Here is a 3,356-nt window from a genome sequence, read left to right as displayed (position 1 = left end):
GTTTTAGGCTTTGTAACAGTCAGACTACCCTACTGCGTCTTGAATTTTTTAACTGGTTAAATATGAGTGAATTTCATTTTCTCAACAAAGGTCAGGGGAGAAAAGCGTGTAAATAGAGCGTGAATCTCCCGCCCCAGTCAAGAGACCTGTAGCATCATGCTCGCCCCTAGATAAATCATGAAGCGCCTGCTCTTGATGTAACATCTTGTTTCCCTCCTCGTAATCTCGCCTCTTACTTGTAAATAATGAATCTGCCCTCTACATAACTCCCCCTCGACAAGACCCCAACGACGGCTTTCTTCTGAAGAAAAGCACAACGTTTCCATTATTCTAACGTTTCGAGGGCCCTTGGCTAATTTCAAAACCACGCCGAACAACTGAAGATCTCAGACAATACTCGCAACATAAAACTTACCAACTGTTTTATTGTTCAATATTTCCTACCGAACTTTCCCCCAATCATTGAACGTTTTGTCGTGAATTTGGGAAGCTGAAGCATTAATTATTACTTATTAAGTCTCTCTAAGAAAGAGTAAAAATTGATGGTCCTGAAATGAATTACAATAATTGGTTTGTCGATCTTTAGTTCACCGGGATGTTGGTAAAACCTTGCATTGGTTGTAATTTGAGACTACACAATGCGCATTGTTTTCAAATTTCTTTTTTGGCGAAGAATGTAGTTTTCAACTTAAAATTACCCTACAAAAAAAGTGTCTCCATATAGTAAGATAGTTAAAAATTGCTTTTTACGACTCTGACTTCTTTTAGAAATTACAATAATCATTCAAACAAAATTTTTTGGTACGGTTCACCTGCGCCTGAAATATTGACAAAATATCTTTCAATTAATTATTCTTTCTATGTAAGGTCTTGGTTGAGATAAAAAAGTCAGTGTCACGAGCGGGATTCGAACCCACGACCTTCGTCTAAATACGCCGCAGCTCTACCATTTGAGCTATCGTGACTTCGATCCTCTCAGACACCAACTCTCTATCTAACCCTACAACCGTTCGAATTTTCCCTCTTTTTGCCATTTTCCATCAGGATTCGATTCTCAGGTACTTATGAAGTGGCCACGGGGAGCTCTTAGTGAAGTGATACTTCTTTTACTTATTACATATGAATCCATTTATGTTTTAGTGCTCAAGTGACACATAAAAAACAGTCACATAAAAAATAAAATTGCATTCAAAGATGCAACATGGTCGATTGACCACTAAAACATAAATGGATTAATAATGAATAAGTAAAAGAAGTATCACCTCACTAAACCGCTCCCCGTGGCGACTTCATAAGTAGCTGAGAATCGAATCCTGATTACACGACAATTGAAATTGGCAAAAAGAGTGGTAGTGTTGCGAGGATTTACCCGAAGTTCGTGGGTTCGAATCCCGTTCGTGACACTGTCTTTTTCATCTCAACCAAGACCTTACATAAAAGGAATAATTAATCGAAAGATACAACTTGGTCAATTGTACACTAAAGCCTAAATGGCTTAATACATTTGCCATATCAATAACTGAAAGTTTATTTGTACGAAAATTCACTAATTTCGTGGTCCTTGACCAATTAAATCATTACAATTAATTAAGGTTTTTAGTTGAGATGAAAAAATGTTAATGGCACAAGTGGGATTCGAACCCACGATCTTCGGCTAGATACGCCGCTGCTCTACCACTTGAGCTATCGTGACCTCGAATCCCCCTCGTGCCATTAACTTTTTTCATCTCAAATAAAAACCTTAATTAATTGTAATGATTTAATTGGTCAAGCGGACCACGAAATTAGTGAATTTAAAGAATTAATATGAAGTACACTTCACTAAAGCTCTCCGTGGCCATTTTAATTGTCGTCGAGAATCCAAACCGATTACACGACATTTGAAAAATGGCAGAAAGGGAAAATTCTTAAGGTAGGGTTGAGATAGGAAGTTGATGTCCGAGTGGATCGAGGTCACGATAGCTCAAGTGGTAGAGCAGCGGCGTATCTAGCCGAAGATCGTGGGTTCGAATCCCGCTCGTGCCATTAACTTTTTTTCATCTCAACTAAAAACCTTAATTATTTGTACGTTTCGAATTTTTTTCAATAAAAAATTCTCCGTCCAATTCTTAATACTTCCTTTTATGTTTCAAATCATACTATACAATCATACTATTCCATACACACTATAAAATCAACCAGTTTGTACTTATCAAAGCCGCTATACAAAATATCATCAATTACTGAGCATCATCACTATCCTACCAGTACTACAGTTATCACATCAAACCCTACCACGTCTTCCAAGACTTATGACGGTCTATGTCGTGTTACTGACAAACCGAACAAAATTAAGACTTAATTCTTGTGAATCTTTCCCCGTCCGAAGAAGAGTGGCAAAAGAATTAAAAAATAAAGATTTGATTACAATTGTATATAAAAAAGCACTTTAATTAAAATATTAAAAAAAGAATAATAACAAAAGAATGGCGGCTCTGCTGTGCTTCAGCACATTATTTTTAAAACAAGAAATAAATAACCAAACTCATTCATCAATAAAAACAACAAAAAAGGCTCACTGGCGTTGAAAAAAAGTATGACGCGAAGTCAACAAAAACTGTAGATTGAGAAAGTGATGAATCCAAGTCAATGGCTCAAGTCCGCAAATTTTTTCCGATCAAAAACAACTTCCGACCTCGGGAAACATCTAAGAGGGATTGCCCAGGCTCTATCAATTCCCGACGTGTTCGGCGCTTCAACCAATCAGCGAAATATCGACATTGTTGATGCTCTGGCATTATAGACTGTTGAAGCGACAGTACCCTCCAGTCCTCAGTGAGTGTCTAATGGTGAGATTTCAGTGTGTTAAGTGTGAAAGATTCACTAATTTTTCCTACAAGTGGCTCAAAAGACAGAATGAGCATATGTTAAAAATATTTACTTAATGCAATAGTTTTGCAGTTGTAAGTACCACATAAATTTAATAAAAACTAAACAATTTTAAGACTAAAAAAGTTTAAGTTTAGAATTATAGGTGTAAATAATTGCTTGGAGTTTTTTTCATCCTTGCGGTTGTCAGTGATGACCCCTATTGTCACGACCCCCTTGGGTACCTGTTAAGGACAGTAAATCAAAAGCCGATTTAGGGTCGCACGGGGAATTCGCCCCAGACGATGAAAAAAAGGCGTGACCCCGATTTGCCGCAATACTGGAAAAGGACGAACCCTTTGGGAATGAACCCTTCGCCGCCCTGTGAGAAAGGATGACTCAATTATCTCGAGTTGAGTAAAAAGAAGGGCTACTTGCCGGAAATTTTGGGATTTGTACCCCTTTGGGTCTCTCTTCCCAATCAGTACCGATTGTCGATAACCCTTCCT

Source organism: Cimex lectularius, unplaced genomic scaffold (assembly GCF_000648675.2).
Source record: "Cimex lectularius strain Harlan isolate CLEC.00 unplaced genomic scaffold, Clec_2.1 scaffold225, whole genome shotgun sequence".
NCBI lineage: Eukaryota > Metazoa > Arthropoda > Insecta > Hemiptera > Cimicidae > Cimex > Cimex lectularius.
Note: the sequence above shows the minus strand (reverse complement) of the source record.